This window comes from Spea bombifrons, chromosome 5 (assembly GCF_027358695.1).
Source record: "Spea bombifrons isolate aSpeBom1 chromosome 5, aSpeBom1.2.pri, whole genome shotgun sequence".
Taxonomy (NCBI): domain Eukaryota; kingdom Metazoa; phylum Chordata; class Amphibia; order Anura; family Pelobatidae; genus Spea; species Spea bombifrons.
The window spans coordinates 33,761,001-33,784,433 of NC_071091.1; the positions used below are offsets into that span (position 1 = coordinate 33,761,001).

Consider the following 23,433-nt stretch of genomic DNA (forward strand, 5'->3'; position numbering starts at 1 on the left):
GTAAGCAGTTTTTAGGTTAATACAAGAGAAGCAAACATAAGCACTGGACTATTGTGTTCTAGAACTATTGTAAATACCATTTCCTTTGCCGTGCTAAAATACATCCACCATCAATGTCCAACTGGAGACAAGCAGAATGCATCCCTCTAGAGTATTTGTAAACGCCGTTCTTGCTTGAAACACTCATACCCATTAGACTTGGGCACATGGACCAAAAGCAACATGAAGCACCAGGAGAGGGTGTGGATGGAAGCTTCACCCCTTTTTGCACAATCACTCCAGGAGGCCGTGTTAACAGCAGGTAGCGAGGAGAAGTGCATGAAGAAAGGAGACAGAAGAACAAGAAGAGGCAAGACAAGAAGTGGAGCTGTGGAAAAGGAGACAGGGACATGGAAGTGGTTGGCTGAAAAGGAAGGGAGACATTCAGAAAGAGTGTAAAAGCATGCGTGAAAAAAAACAATGAATATAATAAAAACAAGCTTCCGAAGCGCTTTCCCTCAAATGATAGGAGCTGATTTTGTTATGCTTAAGGTTGGGAATGCTTTCAGCCCTTTGGACTTTTTCAACATATGGTTTACCCACACAATTCATATATTGTTATTTTACTAGAAACATGCAGCTTTTTTGAAACTATAACAAATTGGTTCAGAATCATATAGCGTATTTGCTCGATTATAAGACGACCCTGATTATAAGACGACCCCCCAAATCTTAATATTAATTTAGGAAAAAAAGAAAAAGCCTGAATATAAGACGACCCTATAGGAAAAAAGTTTTACCAGTAAATGTTAATTCATTTAAACTATTTTTTTAATAAAAGCTATGATTGAGAAAAATATTTTGGTTTTATTTCCTTCTATTTTCCAACCTGCCCCCCAGTTATGCACATCTGCCCCAGAAATGCCTTATACCCCCTATATGCCACTGTGCCCCATGATATGCCTTTTAACCCTCTAAATGCCACTGTGCCCCATGATATGCCTTTTAACCCTATATGCCACTGTGCCCCATGATATGCCTTTTAACCCTATATGCCACTCTGACACTTAGAGGGTTAAAAGGCATATTATAGGGAAGAGTGGCATATAGGGAGGTTTAAGGCATTTCAGGAGGCAGAGTGGCGTATAGAGGGTTAAAAAGGCATTTCCGGAGGCAGAGTGGCATTAAGGGGGTTAAAAGGCATTTCACAGAGCACCCTGCCTCCAGAAATGCCTTATGCCCCCCATTTAACACTCCCCCCACCCCACTTACCGGTACTTCTGAGTCTCCTGTCATGTAGCTGGGGCAGCGTGTAGACTCCCGCTGCAGCCGGAAGGAGGCTGCGAATCGCGTAGACATCTACACGCTGCCCCAGCTGCACACCGGGGACTCTGAAGTACCGGTAAGTGGGACGGGGGGGGATTGAGACAGGAGGATCCAGGTCCCCTGCAGCTGCGGCGGATCTGGATCTTAGTCGTCTCATAGTCAGACTTTGAGGTCTGATTATAAGACGACCCCGATTATAAGACGAGGGGTATTTTTCAGAGCATTTGCGCTGAAAAAAACCTTGTCTTATAATCGAGCAAATACGGTACTTCTAAAAAGCAGACAGCCTAAGCTATTTCACAGGGGACATTGTTTTGGCATTTTTCGACACCATTTTCAATTCTGCTAAGAATTTTACGGTATACACTCACGCAAAAAGTTAATCAGCCAATCACATTGCAGCAACGCAATGCATTTAGGCATGTAGACGTGGTCAAGACAACTCGCTGAAGTTCAAACTGAGCATCAGAATGGGGAAGAAAGTGGATTTAAGTGACTTTGAACGTGGCATGGTTGTTGGTGCCAGACGAGCTGGTCTGAGTATTTCATAAACTGGTGATCTACTGGGATTTTCACGCACAACCATCGCTAGGGTTTACAGAGAATGGTCCGAAAAATAGAAAATATCCAGTGAGCGGCAGTTGTGTGGATGAAAATGCCTTGTTGATGTCAGAGGTCAGAGGAGAATGGGCAGACTGAATCTACGTTTAAACAAGACAGTATATGCAATCTCTCTGTGTAGTCCACGGTGATAGAAGAAGGCTTGGCAACACCTTTGGTATTACATAAAAATACGAACTGGCAATAATGGTAAAGCTTATTTCACCTTTTGTCTCACCAGTTACTCCTGCTGTGTATTCTCTTATTCTACCACTAGGTGGAACTGTTAATCTTTTATTCTTTTAAAATTGCTTCATTCTGAACAAATGGAACATAAATAGACTGTGATATATAGAAAAGAACAAAGACTATGATGGGGATTTATCAAAGAAACTCTAAGTCACTGTACCTCATGGGAACTCACATTTCCTGACACTGACCTTAAAGGTAGCTCGGCTTATCCTTATGCTAAGAAAACTGTGATGAGTAATCCCAGACCAGAGTCTCCTTTCTCCTGTTAGAAGTGAGGTTATCTGAATGTATCAGTTTTTTTCCATACTGATATTAGTTTTGAATACAACTATATATTTAATAATATATCAATTGTGTCCCTTGTTAAATATGTTAAATATTCTATAACCTACTTTTCACAGTACATGCATAGGCAAAGAGAGGTTGCTTGTATACACTGGCTCAATATGGGCTACATCAGTATATCAGCAACTTTCATACAGCCTCCCTCTCTCTTAGTATGTCTGGGCAGCAGAATGTAAGCAGGTGGGCGAAAGGCCAATTCAAGCAGAAGACTGCAAGTACTATGTGGTAGCACAGGGGTAGGCAAACTTCGGCCCTCCTGATGTTGTGGACTACATCTCCCATAATGCTCTTACAGTCATAATGCTGGCAAAGCATCAAGGGAAATGTAGTCCACAACATCTGGAGAGCCAAAGTTTGCCTACCCCTGTAGTAGCATATAGTTGGCTAGGGGGTCACACAAGGAGGCCATGTATCATATTTGGGGGGAGGGCTCCCTTCGAAATACCACAGATTGAAAATAATGATTACCGTAACTTTGGTCTGTCTGGAACAACATTCAGAAGCAGATACTTGCTTATTATTACTTTGCCTCTGTGTTCTAGACTTCACCTACATTTAGTGGGCTGTAAAATCGAATTACAGTAAAAAAAAACCCACCCTAAAACCTTTTGAATCCACATTAGTAAACAACTGTAATCAATTTACATTGGCTTATACCTTCTTAGTTCTCCACCGTGATCATACCTACCTTAGTTATGTGTTTTAAAATAATAAGCACAATAAAATAACCATGATTTAAATAAAGACATGATTTCTAACTTAAACTTAAGTCACATCTTAGCACAGATCTTAGTTTTTGAGATCATGCCGAAAACCAGAAAGACCACACCACTTTCCTCCTGTGTCATCTGGTGCCATCAGAGCATGCGAATAAAACGTAATGTGTCATTTTTTCAACTAGGGTGTTCTGTAAAAATATCCAATTCAAAACCACCAAACAGAACCCAAAAGTAAGACTTTCTACATTCTGACAATAAAACGCAGTTATGTTTTATTCAAGTTGCTATTTATGTGAAGGAGAGAAAAAAAAGAATGTCTGCCAATTTTGGAAAATGATGGCAATTTACAAAATGTGAAGATACAGTTGCCAATTTAATGGGCAGGTGCATTCTCGTTAGGAAACCAATTCTGCCTTCTGGTGCACAATTCTCAATTTAGTTTCTAGAGACAAAACTCAACAGATCAAACCATTAAAACCATAAAAGTCTTAGTTCTGTAATGCTGAACAAAACACAATATGAAAAAGAAATTGTAAAAGAAGAAAATTAGTTTGCTTCTGGATATGAACATTATTTGAACTCTCAAATTAGGGTTACTTTTATTCAAAGATAATTAAAAATATGTCAGTATGTTTATCTTTCTTAACATGTCACCTTTGACTTACCTTCACGGGGAGCTGCAGCTTTCAACGGAGGAAATCCTAGTAGCACCTCCAGACGCCATTTTTATCTTGGTATGAAGGCTATTTAAATCGTTCAGTAGGTTTCATTTTTGCTTCTTATAGAGTCTCCCTGTAGCTTCTATGGGCTTTTGTAATTATTTAGCATACTCCTGTATTTTGACTCCTGGCTTGCCTCTGATTACTCTGCCTGACCCTTACATTGACCTTGGCTTGTTTTGGACTCCGCTTTTACTACTCCCCTGTTTTGGAACTTGGCCTGTCTGACCCTGGCTCTTCATTTTTGGTTCCTTGCTGGTTGTCCGTACCTGAAGCCATGCACTGAGGATCCTCCTCCTGTGGTTACATAACAATACTTATTCAAAACTATATATCCATATAGGACATCCAAAATGTTAACACCTAGCACCAAACTTTTATCTGTAAAGTACTTAAGGGTACCTAAATATTCATGTATAAACACAAATCCCTAAAATCCAAATGGGAATATAGTTCTTCCTAAAATAAGTAACGCATGGCTACTTCTAGTCTGTCAAGACATACTATGGCAGAGACCCCCCCCAAAATCCACAATTCCCTGTTGAGTAGCCAACTCAGGATGGGTTTTTTGCCCACTAAAGTAATAAAGGCTATCAAGTTGGAGATACGTGGAACAGAAGAAAAGTAACAAGTAAACAGGACAAACTAACAATCTGTAAGTTTCTGGTGCCGGCATCAGAAAAAGTACTCAGACAAAAAAACACTAATCTGACGTTGGTAAGCAAGTCTACAGACACTCAAATAATAAGCATCTTGAACAAAACAAAAGATATGTGTCTTTTTCTACATTAATCTAACACATATTTACACTTTAGGCAATGCTGCGATTTAAACAGTAGAATATATTTCGATAATCTATTTAATACCTAGGAACCTATATCCCCCATTAGACATAATATCCTTCTTCAGTGTTGCATTTGGTTTGATCTTCCTATAGACTGTTGATTACTAGATAATTTTGGCAAAGCCTATAACATAATTATTAATGATAAGAAGTACAGAACAACAGAACAACATAACCTCTAGCATTCAACACATACTGTGTAATAAAAGATAACCTAATGCCGAATCAGTAGCCTCATTAAAATCCTGCAAAGTGGATTAATGGCTTAAATATGCCGAATCAGCAGAAATGCATATTTCTTATTTGGATGAATCCACCTCACAGTTAAATTTATTATTTTAAGGTCTGCAAAGTCAGCAGGTGCAATATTTTTGGATGTTTTGTCAAGAATTATCCAGGTGCACTATTTATGTTGCAAAAACGGCAGGGCAAAGCTACATTTAACAAAATGCTCATGAAGGTTAGCACTTAAAGGCATACATCAGTACTACAAATGTAGAAGTGGTAATAATACACCAATATGTCTCATACAATGGCAGATACTCACACCCATGCTTCAAAGATGGTCACATCATAAGTAACAGAGCCCGGATAGCTCAGTCGGTAGAGCATCAGACTTTTAATCTGAGGGTCCAGGGTTCAAGTCCCTGTTCGGGCGGCTACTTTTTGACTCAAACACAAGTCCATACTGCATTCAACATTATCTCCTAATTATTAACAATCCTTAATACAACTTAAAAGTTTAGGAGGTGAAAATATTTTTCGGGTAAAAGTCACAAAATTTGTTTTTTTAAAATTTTTCATCATCATTTTTTTTTTATGGGAAAGGAGATAATATGATCAAACAAATGGTATCTGAAGAAAGCCTTTCTTGTCTTCAAAAAAAAACAACATATAACTTGTGTGGGTACACTAAATGAGTGAGGAGAAAATTACATCTAAACACGAGCACCGCAAAAGTTAAAACAGCCTCGGTCCCAAAGGGTACAAAAAGTAAAACACAGCCTTAAGGGGTTAAAAAAAGTTTCAGTGCAACTATATACCACATTAAATGTAACCACACAATTACTAACAATGCTTAATACACTTTGTAGTCCATTCCCCAGGAGTCATATACAAGTATGTTCAAGGCTAACATTCTTCTCTCAGAGCTGAATTCCTCTGCGATTACGTAAATCTGAGTCACATGATCTGACACTGTTTGTAAAGAGCCCGGATAGCTCAGTCGGTAGAGCATCAGACTTTTAATCTGAGGGTCCAGGGTTCAAGTCCCTGTTCGGGCGGCTCGCTTTTGTCTCAAACACACAGGAAAGTTGTAGTTTATAAAAAAAAAAAAAAAATACTCTCAATGTATCAGCTTGACTACATTTACTCCTGACATAGTCTGATTTAAATTTTTTTACCTCTTGACGCCTCTAAAGATATTGCTTGGGATTTTTTTGAGGGTTTTGTGTGGGGACAATAACTCGCTCGTTTGATTTTTATAGCAATGTCTGTCAGATGCCTCTGGTACTCCTCACTCACTGTAGGGATTTTGAGTAGTATTGAGTAGTAAATACACAATTCTAGGACCCATCTGTCACGTCTATTTGTGTAATACATACATTCATTTTCTACCTGGTAGAGCATGAGAGGGGTTAACTTGATTGTATAGAAACGTGGTGCCAACTTGAATTCCTCATTTGAAGCTGGGACTCCAACTATGGCCCTCTGCAAAGTGTGAAATGTTACAGACGTGTTGCCTCCAAGTCTAGCTTCAATGTAAACTGGCTGACTAATAAGAACCAAGTCACATGCACGATTAAAGTAAGAGTACCATCTCTTTATTCCAGGGTATCAGTTCTCCCGATCTTCCCACTGAATAGCCTGGGATGTCTGGTATTGAGACTTGCCATGGAGTTGAATCATGTGATTTGAAAAAAGATATATATTATAAAATATAACCATATTGGCTCGATTATAGGCGGCACCTTTAAAGTTTGGTGCTATTTTAAAGAAAAATATATATATATAAAAAAAATACACGTTAGTGGAATGGTAAAGCAGTATTTTATCTAATGAACAGGAATACATGTATTTTAACATTTTTGTTATCTATTACGCAGTTAGCCAGTATAGATTATATAGAAACAAAACTTTGGAAAACCTATTAATACACTTTGTAGTCCATACCCCAGGAGTGATATACAAGTATGTTGACGACTAATAAAATCATTCTTCTCTCAGAGTTGAATTCTTCTGCAATTACGTAGAGACGAGTCACATGATCTGACACTGTTTGTAAAGAGCCCGGATAGCTCAGTCGGTAGAGCATCAGACTTTTAATCTGAGGGTCCAGGGTTCAAGTCCCTGTTCGGGCGGCTTGCTTTTGTCTCAAACACACAGGAAAGTTGTAGTTTATAAAAAAAAAATAATAAAAATACTTTCAATGTATCAGCTTGACTTCATTTACTCCTGACATAGTCTGATTTACATTTTTTTTACCTCTTGACGCCTCTAAAGATATTGTTTGGGATTTTACAGAGGTGTTGCCTCCAAGTCTAGCTTCAATGTAAACTGGTTGACTAATAAGAACCAAGTCACATGCACGATAAAAGTAAGAGTACCATCTCTTTATTCCAGGGTATCAGTTCTCCCGATCTCCCCACTGAATAGCCTGGGATGTCTTGTATTGAGACTTGCCATGGAGTTGAATCATGTGATTTGAAAAAAGATATATATTATAAAATATAAATAAAATATAACCATATTGGCTCGATTATAGGCGGCACCTTTAAAGTTTGGTGCTATTTTAAAGAAAAATATATATATATATATAAAAAAATACACGTTAGTGGAATGGTAAAGCAGTATTTTATCTAATGAACAGGAATACATGTATTTTAACATTTTTGTTATCTATTACGCAGTTAGTCAGCATAGATTATATACAAACAGAAATTTGGAAAACCTATTAATACACTTTGTAGTCCATACCCCAGGAGTTATATACAAGTATGTTGAAGACTAATAAAATCATTCTTGAATTCCTCTGCAATTACGTAGAGCTGAGTCACATGATCTAACATTGCTTGTAAAGAGCCCGGATAGCTCAGTCGGTAGAGCATCAGACTTTTAATCTGAGGGTCCAGGGTTCAAGTCCCTGTTCGGGCGGCTTGCTTTTATCTCAAACACACAGGAAAGTTGTAGTTTATAAAATAATAATAAAAATATTCTCAATGTATCAGCTTGAATTCAGTTACTCCTGATTTCCATTATTTTACCTCTTGTTTGGGATTCTTTTGAGGCTTTTGTGTATGGGGGGCAATAACATAATAGAAAACAGAGGGGATCAAGAAAGAGAAGAGAGCTAAAGGGAAAAGTGGAGAAAGAAGAAAGAATGTTCGGGCAATATAGTTTTATTTCATGTAAATACAGAATTTGTGCAATCTAAATATGAGTAAGCTATGACAAATCTTGTGAGATATTAGTGTGGAAGAACCAATAAAACCAGTTTGTTTCTTTTTGTATTTGTTTGATGTGCTATGGTAGATGTTAGCTAATCAAACATACAAGATGTGTCAAAAAAAGCCCCCCTCACCAGTAAACATAAACCAATTAAAGGATTATTAAGGTAAGATGGTCATTGACTTTGGTAAACAATTAGTTCTGCCAATTTTACGCTAGCCTTTCCAAATAAAAATCTATCATTAAATTAAAGGAGACAGTTTGTAACAGCAGTGAATCTGAGCACAGGTGGTCGTCCTGCCAAGATCTATTATAGAAGGCATAAAATCATCCAAAATGTAATAAACAACCCTAGGATGCCACCTAGGGATTTACAGGTTTCTCTTGCCTCAGCTAAGGTCAGTGTTCATGACACTGAGAAGGCAGAGAACAAAAATATGATTAATGGCAGTGGGACATTTGGGAAACATTAACTGGATAAATATTTTTAAAGTCCTCCCCAGACAGATCAGTCTGAAATCCATGATAATCAAAATGTGAGGGTCCAGGGATGCAGTCTTGATCAATTAGGGGAAAAGTCTCAATAATGTTGCTTGAATTTATATTCATATGATCTGTTCTGAACTTTTAAATGTAACATTTTGTGTTTCTGAAGAGCACGCGATACTGGAATGTGATTTATTGATTGAAGAAAGGTCCTTATTTCCACATTCTCTGCGATGGGAGAAGGGAATTTGACCAGTATGCGCAATATAAGTGGGATGCAGCATAATCTTGAAGTTACATATGTGACAGAATGACCTGTCATACAAGGCCCCTAGGTAGTCAGAGATGGCTCCAGCCTGGCTGCCAAACAAAGATTGCACAGGCAGGAACTCCATTGTGTGAACTAATCCCATTAACAGGATTGCTGCCAGGGGGAGATTCAGTAATTTAAGGGGATTAAAGGTTGGGTTGTCTACATGTACCTGTTTATAAATGTTAATTTATGTTAATGAAGATCTGTGGATATACGAGTCTATGTTTTACATCAATAAGCTGTTCATTCCTGCTGTACTCAGTTCAAGGTAGTTGTGTCTACTTATTGGGTACACATAGCAGAGTTCCAATGTGTGCATGCTGACAGGTGCTGGATGTGATTCCGGGGACAACAGGAGGATACTGGGTGATCTCTGGGAGTTACTACAGCTCTCTTGGTTAACCAGTTACAACATAACAAACAGCTCTATTATGTGAGTCTTGAAAGTAAAAGTCATTTTTCACAGCACTCTCAAAATTATTTCCTGAATAAGATAAGAGGAACTGCAGTATTTCTTGCAGGCCATGTTGGAGTTCCAGTGCAATAAAATACAATACCTTTATCTTTCATGTGGTTTATGGGTAACAAGCTTGCTATACAATTGACAGCGCTGAGAGGCCGAGGGATCTTAAATTCCAGAGATTTAGTCCCGTTGAGTATATATAGAAAAAGGAAGTAAACCCTCTTTAAATTCTATTAGGTAAATACAACCTCAGATGAACAACACATTACATATTACACCGTGTCATGAGTTTTTAAACAAAAATAAAGCCAAAAATGGAGAAGCCTGTCTCGCACGACAAGCCTAGTAAACTGAATATGAGCTGTTAACTAACTTTGAGCACTTTTAACCACTTTTTAAAATGAGGTTTTATAGATACTTAGGTAAAATGTTCACCAAGAAAATTTATTTTTTATTAGTGTCACTTAGATATAAAAAAAGAACCTAATTTTGTATTTAGGTAAATTAAGATGTAAAATGTTTTTCTGTTTCTGCAAATATTATTTTAAAGCTGTCGAACATTGTGATACACTGAGGGACACAGGGATATGTGTTTCATAAATGGGTTACAAAGAGGGGTGAAAAGCAAAATGTTTGGCGAATTTAACTTAATAGTAAAACATTGGAAGCAATGCTGTGGATAAAGATAGATTATAAATTATTTCATATTAATATTGGAACTCACCACAGTTATGCCTTAAAAGTACGCAGCTGAACAAGGACTTGACCTACCACATAACCTCCTGCACTGTTTTGAGTTAAACAGTTTTGTTCTTTACTACACTAAAAAAAGCATTGGTTCTTGGCTCACAAAAAAATCTTGGGAAAACTTTGCATTCAACGACATTTTTCCTACTTTGATATGTAATATTAATTCTTAAAATTACAGTCTTTTTTTTATTGTCAGGCTTTCCTTAACATCTGTTGCGTGCCTCTGCAGATTCTTTTTTTGTAACGGGGTTGAACTAAATGCCAGACTGTATATAAATATCATGAAACTACAAAATAAAAATACTTTCATATAAACTGAAACAGTGCAAACAATCACAAGTGCAAAACAAAAATATAAATATAAATAATAAAACTAATATATAAGTAATTTAGTATTGTTCTATATTAATCTGCTTGTAGCTGACATGCGTAATCGCATTATCTCCAAACATCTCATGTGTCCAAATTGAGGGTGTGGATGAAGGCAGGGAAGAACTAAAAGAGTTCCTAGGTAGGGAGCGCTGACATCTAAGAACTTTCACCGGGTTGTCTTCTTAGTCTTAATGAAAGACCGGCTGCCCCAGGGGCAATTGCCCTTGGGCAGGCCCAACATTCTTTAAAGAGGACAGGTACGACTTGGACCAACCCACTCATGGAAGCGGGAGTGCAACAGGGTCATGTACTGCAATGTTACATACCATTGTATCATGGTTGCTTACACAGTGTGCACAAGAGTGTGATGTGTGATGATTTAAGGTATGGTGATGTATAAGGAGTGATTAATAAAGTGAAGTGTAATGTATGTTTTAGTGTGTGTAAGTGTTAGGGGTTATAAGTAAGTGTGTACATGTATAGGTGTTATATTCTTATCTGGTATATCTTACTGGAGGGGGTGTGGGGCCACTCAGTTGTTCCTGTCCCCCCCAAGTCAGAAGGTGCCAGCCTTACCCAAGGTTAAATTAAATGAATCTTGGAATTTAGTCTGGCTGCGAGATTTTGCCCCTCCAAATCCTATGAAGGCAAATGGGAAGATGACGTATCTACCACAACTAGAGATGAAGGAAATATGCAATAAATTGAGATTAGTGAAATACTGTAATGTCTTCCCCAAAGTTTATATTTGGTTTCCATGTAATATGTAATAGGGTAGAAGATTCCAGATTTTAGTACATGTGACAGTATTGGGGAAGTAAACTCCTGCTGAACTACCAAATAAATGTACTGTTAAAAGTGTAGTGACTTCTGTATTTGATCACAATAATTACAACATTACATAAGTTGCTCTTTCTTTACTGGAACAATTGTCAAGATTTGTTTTTAAAAGGCAAAAGGAAAGTCAATCTAATAAAAGAATTCTAATAAGGAAATATTTTAAAAAGCTTTACAATCGATGATTGTGTGCCTGAAAACAAGCATAATTTATTTTGGATGAAAAGATAATCAATAAACTTTCCATGAATCAATGCTCAGCTGTAGGTTAATTTATATCAGATTCATCCCTGCATATTTTTACTTATGCCAATCATTCTTTTCTGTAGGGTGTACAAATGTGTATTAACTGCCAATATCAGAAAAGTAATTATGGCTTTCAGCAACTTTGAATCACATAGACAAAGGTCCTAGTAGAGGACACACAAGAGACTAAATTTAGGATGAATACAATCAACAAGATACTTTATTTGTCCAACTGATTTTTTATGTTTTGGCTCCACACTACAACAAAAAATCATTTAAGAAATATTCTTAAAAATGGAAAGTCTTTGGAACTTTTATTTAAATATTCTAGAGCAGTGTTGTTCAATCATCTTAAGGTGTTGCAGTGGATGTAATCTATTTGGATTTTGCCAAGGCCTTTGACACGGTTCCATTCAAACTGTTGCCAGTGACCCCCACTTGCCCTGAGATATTTTTCTATCCACCAGTCTGACTTGGTAAGCATGACATCTCCAGAGTCCTTGACAAAAATGGTTGGATTATAGATTTGTTTTAAAAATTCTCTTGTGGTTGGGGGAAGGGTATTTTTTCAGGATGACCCCCATACAATCCTAAGAACCAATGCGTGTACAGACACAAAAAATAAGAAACCATGCACAACATAGCCCCATATGATTCAAGTAAAGCGGAATCACTCGGCTACATAGAGCAGCGCGGCTCTGTTAAACTTTTAGATTGAACAGTGATGATTGAGCGTGAGACATTTTTCAGCAGTAATGATTTGTAGACAGTGACAGGTGCTGCTGTCTCCTCTCTGGTAGGAGTTTGACATATTTCTACTTCAGACACAATCTGCCAGGAAAGTGCGAGACTTTACTTCATAGACAACACAGGGCCCCTTTGGTAGTTTCTCAAAATTGCAATCACAATTAACGTGCAAAAGAATGCAAAAGATGTGACTAGTGAAAAAGAATGTGCTCATTCTGTAATATTATGGTTATTATGCTAATGTTTAGCATAGTATCTGTCATTTTTAACTCAGGAAGAGTGTCCATAAAAATTGCCAGTGCACTAAAACCTCTATGCTACTAAATTCTTACTAATGTTGGTTATATAAGTGTGTGTTCACGTTCTCATATTTAAGCCCTTGCTCTGTGCTTTGTGATTGGCTGAAAACTCATGTAACACCTTTTTTTGGCTCATTGGCACATTTACTAATATGAATAAATATATTGTACATAGGCATGTCACTACAATGCTTGTAGGCTTGTATTCACACCCAGGTGTGTCAAAGTCTGCACACTTAGTGCCCAGTCCAAGTCTGCACAAAATGGTGTCTATGGCAGAAAGTGGGTTCTACAGGTGCAGAGACATCTGACGGAATGGCAGAGAATTTCAGGAAACTTTCATATTTAAGCACAGCTGACTATTGTTTTGACTAGGTTAAGTAACAGAGGAAGAAGGGAGCATATTATGCCCTGCTGTTAACCCCTCACGCACACACACTTATACATACACATACATAGAATATGTCCCCAGTTTCTTCTTAAAAACATTTTCTTAAAAAATCTAGCTCTTAACCTATGCTGCACTAATGCCTGATATGTTAGCCAAGCAATGGGTTAAACTTTTGCAGCTGTAGCATTACCATTTTCAATGATATGTGATTCCTGTGCTATTGTTATTCTTGCTAATTACTCAACTTTGTACTACTGCATCACACCGTTGCCTCTGAAAATATTATGCATGTAGTATATCACAGACGGCTCAAAGGAGAAACAGCAGAGCCTTTTGAATGGCAAGCTGTGGAGAAATGTAAGTGACAGAACAGTAATGGTGTTTCATTGCTGCATAGAATCAAAGTGTCACTCAAACAGAACCCAATTACCCACCACGTACAATCACCCGCCAAGGACTGCTGTACCTAAAGTACGTTTACATTTTGAATCCAAAAACGCAGAGTTGAGGAGATGTTTGTAGGTTGAATTATATTATATTTTACAGATTATAATTTTTATCATACATTATATTCACAAAACTTTTGTAAAATCAGCTTTAGGTGTCTGTATTGATGAGTATTTTTATTGAGATTCAAGCAGCTATCCATTTCATAGTTTTGTAAAAGCAAATGTTTGTACTTTTGCCAATAAGTATTATATTTATAATGCAACTGTAAGATAAGATGCAGAAGAAATCTCAGGACAAAATAAGCGAAAGAAGCTCTTTCAACTGAGCTGTCGCTCTGTGGCACATTTCTCTGAGATTCTAAGGCAGCAATGCTGGAATAGTCTATTAATATCTTTCTTAGGGCTTGTATACTATAAACATTTTTTTGTTTGATCATTTACTTATTATTTGGCATCTTTGTTATATGTACAGTTTGGCTGTGTGGGGCTAGGGTGCTTGACTAACATTGTACCTGTACTTTGTTTTACCTTTTGTGCTATTTTGGGGATTTTGTATTTGAGAACTTTCCAGGACTTATTTTAGCCTAGCACACTATAGTATTGTGATACTGTTGCCATGTTAAGAGTATGCAAATGATATACACAGAGTATTTTGTAGTGGAAATACAATATTCACAAAACAACCTTACTGCATCAAATACCCACTGGCACAGAATGAAATACTGTCCTTAAATTATTAAGTCCCAATGGCTCCCAGTACCCTCCAGAATACCTTCTTGCCTACTTAGACTTAAACAAGATAAAATAGATATCTATTCTTATCTATAAATACCTTTTCACGTTCACTCTACTCTTCACCACGTCTTCCCACTCACAGCTCCAAGATTTCATCTGTGCCTTAGCTGTTTTCTTGAATTTACTGCTTCATTGTATCAACCATTTCCCTATATATTATAACTAAAAAAAACCCACCTTCACGTTCTCCAGACCACATGATATTTGCTTCAATTACCATAATCTAAGTACCCCCTAACTTTCTGTCTCATTGTCTGTCAACCTCCTATTAGGTTGTAAGAAGCACCATGTCAGGACTGTGGGTACTAAGTCTGGTAGGTGTCTCTGTGCAGGTACAGGTTTGGGATCAGGACCCTGCGTGGAACAGACAGGTGTAGATACACCTGGATGCAGACAGCTGTCTGCTGCAGCTTTAAGCTTCTTCCTAGGCTGCATCCACAGGAACCGGACTGACAACTGAATGGGGAACTGGCAGCAGACAGACTGGGGAACTGGCAGAAAAAGGTCTGGCAAGACAAGGGCATACACAGAAGGAACAATAACACAGTGCTAAAGGATAATCCAAAGCACTATTACCGTCCTAGAAAAAAAAGGTTGAAATCCAAATAATCACAATCAGGCCAGGTACAAAGTCAGGAACATAGTCAGAGTCCACGGCCAGGGGTCAAATACAAAGATCAAAAGACACACTCACAGTGCTGCAGGGCCTAAATTGTCTGATGGACCTCATATGTGTCAGTAACCAGTGACAAACTGCACACAAGAAAGACCTGAATTTCAGCAACCACAGAGCCCCCTGGTGGCGAAACCGGAAGGTGCACAAACTATCATGCTTGCTGGTTCAAGTACTGACAGGCCATCTTCTCCTTATGTACCAGTGTGTGTTACTGTGTGTACATATTACTGATAAATTATGTACACCGTTTTTGGAAATTTTGTACCCCCCCTTTTGAAACAGTGCTATCGAGCTCACAAAAACATTTCAACTGTTTGATAATACCAAAGCAGACAAGAAAGCTTACATTTCCTTGTACACAAGCACAAAACATAACTTTTTAAGGCTAGTAAACACTAAGCAATTAGTAGTTTGATAACTCAAAAGGGAGGAGCGCAAGTCAAGTACACCAGCTCCCATTCAAAATTTGTGCCCTAGCTGAGCTGGGATTCTGGTTCTGCCCTAGCTTGCCTTGGGCCACATCAAGTGCATTTTTCTCTCCCTTTGCGTGGAAAAAGAATTATCTTTTATTTTTATGTGATTTATTTCTTCCATCGTTCAAATAAGCACTGTAAATAACACAAACCTTAAATAATATCTTGTTGCTTTTTTTTTGGGAGCATGGATTGCCTCTATAAATAGTTCTTGGGTCAGATTCTAAAGTATTTGGTAGAAATCCATTTTGAATTAAGTTGTGTCCAAAAATGACTGTTGTTAGCTGCTGGCTTGACATGTAAGCTTGTGGTCATCATCTGCTACAGCTCAGGTTATTAATGTCAAGTCATTCTCACTCAGAAAAGTCAACAGCTGAAAGGGAATGAAGTCTAAATTACCATCATTTGGGGCCTTGCAGCTCAGCTGGAAAAAAAATCTCAATCAATATCTAATGCAGTTAACCCACTCAGTGCTTTAAAGTTACCTGATTTCAAGATTCACTGCGATACATTGTAGACTGGGTAGAAACCTATTTTAACATCATTTAAATAAACAAATCATAATAATATAAAACTACAGTAGCAGAAAAAAGAAAGTAATGCAGTGCACTTGAGTGACTGAATAATATTTTCCCAGCCGTTTATATATTTGATATTTCAATTCAATTCCAAATATCCGCCATGTAGAGACAATGTAAAACAAACAGAATATTGTGTACTGCATTTATAGTTTATGGCCCTTCAATAATGATAGCTAATGCGCTCACATTTTAGTGGGACTGCTAGAGACACTTGCGATATTTGTTGAGATTTCTCTTCAACTTTGAAAATCTCCAACAGGCTCAAGATTTAAAAGCAAACAATATAGAATGCACAAAAGAATGAATGTATAATCTAACATTTAGGTCTTGAATCTATCGTAGGATTAACTCAATTTATAGGGGTAAAATCAAAGATAGAAAATTCTTCACTAAGAGAAAAAAAATATATACAGAGTTGCAACCTCTAAAATGTTACAACTCCAATGAGCTTCATAAAGGCATGCTGGGGGGTTGCAATAGTCTTCCTCATATAGGTCATAACTCCAGGGCCAAGTTGCTTCAATCCTTTTCCGTTTAAGAAGCATTAAAAATAGTCTACTATAATAAAGGGTTTTAACACTAGTTTAAAATTATATAGCTTCCATCTCTGTTTATCTCAATTTTTAAAAATATCTATAAAATTATTGATTTCTTTTACTGTAGATGAGAATCACTTATATCATGGCATAGCCTAAGATGACCCCCCCAAATTAATTTAGGAAAAAAGAAAAAGCCTGAATATAAGACGACCCTATAAGAAAAAAGTTTTACTAGTAAATATTAATTCATGTTAAGTATTTTTTCATATTTAATAAAAGCTATGATTTAGAAAAACATTTGTTTTTCCTTTTATTTGTCAACCTGCCCCCTGGTAGGCCTTATACCCCTGTACAGGTATACAATTTTACACAAAACTTGAGAGACAAATCCGTTAATCATTCAAGGCGCTAACCCTTAAGCAACAGCTACAAGAAATGATGAGCTAGTTAGATCTATAGATCTAGAGATATATTCATAGCTCAACCATTTGGCAGGGAATTATCAGTATGACAATTTATAGGAACAACTTAATCGGCATCATGTAATTATTAAATTACAGGCATACCCAGCTTTATGGATCATTCACTTTAAGGACACTCACGAGTAAGGACATAGTTGCAGCACAACCATTCCCTTGTTTATGTTCATTTGCTTCGCAAGAACGAACACATAACACCATGTCGCCAGCACGTCAGTTCCTCTTCTGAGCGTGTTTTGAGCATTTTGTGGTGGAAATGATCTGATGATTGCAGTGCTGTACATTCATTAATAAGTGAAAAAAGGTAGTGTTTCACTTTAAGTCCATTTTCATTCACATACATGCTCTGGACCCCATTGTGTATGTTAATGTGGGGTATGCCTGTCTATTCTTATTCCAAAATTTATTCCGAGTTTAACAGATTTGCCCGACTTTCTCTTCCTCTCACTATCTGTCTATGCTATACCACAACATAACGCACAGCAATTCAACTCCCTATGACCGAAAGATTACGAGCAGAATATTTCTCACATAAGGCAAGTATAAATCTATTAAAAAACCTCAATAAAATATTCCAATTGCATTATAGCTTTTATGGTACAGTAGTTGTGCCTGCACTCTTGAAAGATAAATTTTCAGACCTGCATTTACAAAACTCTTGAAAATGTCTTAAATTATAGAATACCAATTCAAAATGAAAAACTGTGTGGTATGTTAATGAATAGCTTCACACAGACCTTCATTTCATTTGTAATATCTCGGTAAGTTAACCACTGACCCTAGTGACAAAGTACAGTGGAAATAACTATTCTGTTCAATCACTGGCTTGCTAGAATTTCTGAAATTGAAAAAAAATAGGTATACAGTATTTTAATATGTATAAACCATCATCCTGCAACATGAGAAGATAAAACCAGTCTAAAATAAAATATATTAAGCAGTATTTATAGTATAGCCTGACCTCTGGCCATACCTGGGAACTCTGCTGAAGCCCTGCTTTTCTGGGTCATCTCTGGTTTGTGGAAGCCTCCCTTGCGTGTGGGACTCAGCGGGACCGCCCACTGGCTTCAGTGGGATCACTCGCCGATGTCAGCAGGACTTCCCACCAGCATCCCGACTTGCATGTTACAAGAAATAGTGTATCATAGACTTAGTTTTCGGACAGTGAATTCCATTTCTGGACCATTCTATTCTGATGAAAAACGGGGGGCTGTTTACATTTAAATTTTCACACTCGTTTACTCTCTCACACCCCACATTCTCTACCTCATTTGTTTTCACGCTTCCTGAGAATGTCTCCCTGCTTTCTCCACTACCACCTCCCTGTCTCTGTGCTGCGCAACTCTGCTTCTTATTTTGCATCTTCTTGTTCTTCTGTCTTCTCTCTTCTGTTTTTGTCCACTGCTCCAAAAAGTCTTCACCCACTTCTCCGTGGACAGCGAACAGGACAGAGACAAATTTGTGAAATAAATATTCGTGACAAACATTATTTTTTTGTTCTGGGGGTGCCACATAAGGATCTGCCCCGGGTGCCAAATATTTTAGGTACGCCCTCGAATGCTAGTACTCTTGAATGCCTAAACCCTTTTCCAGATTTTTCACAGGAAACAACACCTTATACACAATTTTTGTTTGCAACATTTAATTTTCATGTGGCACTAAATTAGGCACTGACATGTTGCTGTAAAAAAATAAAATAAGCTTCTCAAAACATTTGGCAATGTTTTTGTGTGATTAACCCTTTACATGTATAAAATAAAATTACATATCTGCTTACATATTTAAGTAAATAAACTTTAAAATAAAGGTGCCTCTTTCTGCATTTAAAAGTGTCTTGAACTAAAGTTTCTTAGAATTTCGATCATATATATCCCACAGTGTAATTACTTTTATGAACAATAAATCAAAGTTTTTTCGCTATTGCATTGCACCACATGTATGTAATTTTACATTTTATATAACATTCACTTTTAAACAGGAAATGATGTCTGTCTCAGAATGCAGCATGCATGTGCTCCTGGAAACTCATTTCATAAAGTGACTTGGACATAGTGACAGCTGTAATTTATCAACATAAATTACTGTGCTTAGCTGAAGAGTCCTTGTCATCTGACGACAGTGAACTCCTGAAATTGGCTGCTGCCCTCTTCAATGATTATCCATTTAAAAAAAAAAAAAAAACATCGAGATGTCCACAGTTGAAAGACAACTCAGTTCAAATCTAGTGAAGAAAATAATCAAACCTGCACATAGTATTCTATACTTCTCAGGGGTTCGGTCATTTTTATGCCTAGTTACGAAAAGAAACAATTTACAGACCTATTTAAAAGTATTGGTAGAATAACACCAGTGCTGTAAAAACGTATTTGCCCCTTCCCAATTTCTTCTATTTTTACATATTTTTCACACTTAAGTGTTTTAGATCATAATTTTAATATAAGACAAAGATAGCCTTAGGAAACACAAAATGCAATGAAAAATTATTTCATGTATAGTGGTGAACCTTCCCAGGAGAGGCTGGCCTACCAGAATTCCTCCATGAGTGCATTGATGACTCAACCAGGAGGTCTCAAAAGAACCCAGTCTAACATATAGTAAACTGCAGGCCTCACTTCCCTAAATTAAGGTCAGTGTTCACAATTCCACAAAAAGAAAAAGACCGAAAGAACACTGGCAGACTGGATGGGCCGAATCGTTCTTATCTGCCATCACTTTCTATGAAGTCTGCTCTGCCCTAGAAATTCCTGAAGGAGAATGTCCGGCATCAGTTTGTGTCCTAAAGCTGAAGTGCAGTTAGGTTATGCAGCAGGAGATCAGATCAGAGAAAACAGTAGTCCAAGCTAGGGTCAGGAAACAGACAAGCGGGGTAGTCCAATAGGAGAGGCAAAGGTCAAATAACAGAGAATCCAAAAGAGGGTCTGTAGCAAGGCGAGCAGAGAAGAACAGGAATCTGGAGTCCAAGGACATACATGAACCAAAGTTCTGGAACACCGGAGTAAAGTGGGCACAGTCTGAGGGGGTTTTATAGTGCTGCAGGTATCTACTCCTCCCTTGTGTTGAACAAGCTCCTCACTGGATTGGTCGCCAGAGAGGAGTGATTCCACAGCACCTGGTTCACTGTTTACGCGTGTGAACATTATTGTTGGATAGTTGATGATGGAGACAGGCTTCACCTCCCCTCCACAGGTGTGCAACATTATGCTGCGCAACACCTGGAAGTCCTCCCTGCAGGAACTTTAGGCTGCAGTTTTGGCCTACCGTGCTAGCGCGATCGCAGAGCTTTTGGAAGGCCTGCAGTGACGGAGGACAGCTGGGGAGAGGAGGTAAGGGTGAGAGGGGCATGACAGTTACTCACATTGTCTTTGTCTTATATTAAAATTAAATGGATGATCTGAAACATTTAAATGCGACAAGAAAAAACACAAGAAATCAGGAAGGGGACAAATACTTTTTCCCAACACTGTATAACTCTGAAAGGCGTCATTTTAATCAAGTAAACCATCCACAGCCAAATGTTACCTTCTAACTACTTGAGTGACAAGTACAGAAAGTGTCTTGAGCAGAAGAGGCTCTGAAGCATTTTGTTTTTTAAATGCTTTACTATAAGTAACATTGCAAGGCTCTCGTTATCAGCATCTTAATAATGTGACACTGGATGATTTAGCAAAAGTGCTCTAGAAAATTACAGTCCTTATTTGCAGAGCTGTTAAAAGCCCAGGGTTATTTAAACTTACAAAAATGTTAAGCTTCAGCTTGGCTGTAACCCTTTAATAACCAGAAGGATGGGTAAAACACTACACAGAATTAAGTTACATGATTTTATAGACCTCAAATGTACATCACAGTCCTGGTGCTTATAGAGACCTTCTGACTCAAGTCACAAACTCCATTTTAGTAGTTGTACCATGCTGGCTTGAAGGCTGTTGGTGTTCTAGTTGAAAAAAAAGTCTATAAATTGAAATCCTTTGTGAAATTTTGCTACTTGCCCTATATAAAGTCATTGTTTGCTCATATGGATGGACCTTGAATTTTATTTTTCCTATGTATTTTATTTAATTTATTTGAGAATTGTTTTTTAATTAATGATTCCATATATTGTAATAAAAAAATGTCTATAATTATTTTTCAACAAGAACACACACTATTAAACAGTTACTTTAAACAGGTTTTAAACCAAACTTTAGCTGCACAAAATGTCTGCATTTTGAAAATTTATTCTCTTAACAAGTCACTTTTGTACTAACCCCCCCCCACACCATTCACAGGGCAAAAAGGTGCTGAATGGTGTCCTACAGTGTATATACTGTATTTAATAATGAGTCCTCTTTGCAGTGTCTATGTTGGATTTCTTACACAGGAAGAGAAACCCTGCTATAAATCTTCTAAGTTTTCAGTAGAAATGGAAAACATACTCATAGATGATTACATAGGGAAGACAAATGCTCTAAGGCAACAGTTCCCAAATGTCAATGTCTCCAACAGTTCTGGTTTTTAGTATTTCCTCAGTTTTGTCTGTAACTCTGTGTCAATCAAGGATCAAGAGCGACGCCGGCATTTGTGAGGATCAAAACTCTATTTATGGTGACCAAATAACTCCTCTAACCTGGGATATGCATAAAAACACACAACATACACTGCACAAATTCAAAATGGAAAAAAGTGGACTTCATCTTAGTGACAGCATCCAAACATCCCGAATCGCAGCAGTCGGGCATCACATCTACCCATCAATTTACCATATTGTTTGTATTTTGCCATCACACTAACACAGGTTTGGACTCCAGCACGGAAAGTCCAGCATTGAAAAGAAACAGGGAATACACATAAAATCATACCTAGTATTTATTACATCGTTATTACCTTCATCCCCCCCAGAATCATAATTAATCTTTTTTTGTTAGGAATTAAGATGAAATAATTCGATTTATTGCACCATTTTTAAAGTTTGTACAGAACCACAGGCAAACAATCACACACTTTAATACCAAAGCTTCTAGCATAATATTGCCTATAATACTCATTTCAAATAAATCTGCATCAGAGAAAAAGTCATTAAAAAAACTGATGGAAAGGTTGAGGAGAAATTAAAAGAAAATTGATGAAGGCCTGCTGGTGATTATCATCTCAGCTGCTAGCAACTGACTTATGAAACGCTAATTGCTAATGGGAAGAAAGAAAAACCTGGAATCATTATTATTAAATGACTTAGGTGAAAAAGGACTTTTAATTAATAACAGCAATTTTATTTAAAGAGCAGCGTTCACTTTCAAAGATCATTATGTGATTGCCGACCTTAACGCACCTAACCCTGGGTGTGGAATCCTGAGAGAGTGTTTGAGAGTAACATAGGGTCATTTATGCTTATACCCCATGAATAAGATGAGGAACACAACTCTTTACTTTAATGTATTAACAAGATTATACAGCTATAAAAAACAGAACTGTAGGTTTGTGTTGTTATTTGTCATTAAAAATATTGCATTTATTAGTTGTTGGTTAATAAATGATCATAGCCTGTTTTCTCTAGAAGGAAAGTTTAAAAAACGCTTCAGGATATCAGCCTAATTTGTTATGTATACGAGCGTCTTGGTATTAGTGCCGCCAAAAATGTCCCATAACCATAAACCGTGAGGCATACCAACATATGTTATATCCAGCTCTAACCGTATACATCCATGGTATATGGTTATATGACGCTTCAGGCCTGATCATCATGTTCCATTATATTTGTTTTAGTCGGTATGTCAGCAATTATTATGAGTAATTGCTATTACTTCCAGATAAGACTTAGTAGATGCATATGTGATTTGAATTTGTCAGTTTGACAAATTCCGGTGAAATAAGAAAAAATACCTATAATAACAATACTGCATTAGCTTGCATGCAAATCTTTTGGTGGTATATTTAACACAAACAACATTACTCGTACCTACCGAAAGTGGCATTCAGACTGGTTTCTGAGAGAAAAATAATGTATGCAACTTCGATTTTGATTATTTTGTACATACATATATGAAAAAATGCAAACAGTGGCGGTGGTGACGTTATTGAGTGGAAAATAATTTAATTATTTTGAGCAGGGCCCTCCTCACCTGTTGTGTCTGTTAGTCAATTTGTTACGTTACATACTACTTGTTATGTCCTGTCTACCCATTGTACAGCGCTGTGGAATTTGATGGCGCTATATAAATATATATATATATATATTTATTAAAAAATTTTTTACAAAAATGTGCTGGTTTTTAATACAGTTCTAGTTATAATTATTTGTATATGTTCTAGCTCTGTTACTTGCGCCCAATCTAC

At 37.3% G+C, this 23,433-nt stretch overlaps 1 protein-coding gene and 4 non-coding genes across 5 annotated transcripts in view; 4 read left to right on the forward strand and 1 right to left on the reverse strand.

Moving 5' to 3' along the window:
* TPK1 (thiamin pyrophosphokinase 1) overlaps positions 1–23,433 on the reverse strand; it is a 186,980-nt gene that overhangs the window by 369 nt on the left and 163,178 nt on the right. The gene's annotated exons all lie outside the window — the stretch shown is intronic.
* TRNAK-UUU (transfer RNA lysine (anticodon UUU)) lies at positions 5,370–5,442 on the forward strand. The gene has a single exon. It is a non-coding gene; the product is annotated as a tRNA-Lys (tRNA).
* TRNAK-UUU (transfer RNA lysine (anticodon UUU)) lies at positions 5,995–6,067 on the forward strand. Its single transcript has one exon. It is a non-coding gene; the product is annotated as a tRNA-Lys (tRNA).
* Positions 7,072–7,144, forward strand: TRNAK-UUU (transfer RNA lysine (anticodon UUU)). Its single transcript has one exon. It is a non-coding gene; the product is annotated as a tRNA-Lys (tRNA).
* On the forward strand, positions 7,865–7,937 carry TRNAK-UUU (transfer RNA lysine (anticodon UUU)). The gene has a single exon. It is a non-coding gene; the product is annotated as a tRNA-Lys (tRNA).